Below are 206 nucleotides of genomic sequence, written 5' to 3' on the forward strand. Positions count from 1 at the left end.
ATGCGTCCAAATTCTTCGGCTGAGACTTTAAAAAGACGCCAGCTTGTAAAAAATAACACACAAACAAGAGAGTTGTTTCATTCACCTACTCCACCACCTTTTTTTTTTTTTTACATGAGAAAGACTTTTAAATATAGTGAAGGTTTATACATTTAAAATATATATATTTTGTGCATATGCCTTAGAGACAACAAAACTCTCTCTCT

The sequence above is a fragment of the Penaeus monodon genome, chromosome 27 (assembly GCF_015228065.2).
Source record: "Penaeus monodon isolate SGIC_2016 chromosome 27, NSTDA_Pmon_1, whole genome shotgun sequence".
NCBI lineage: Eukaryota > Metazoa > Arthropoda > Malacostraca > Decapoda > Penaeidae > Penaeus > Penaeus monodon.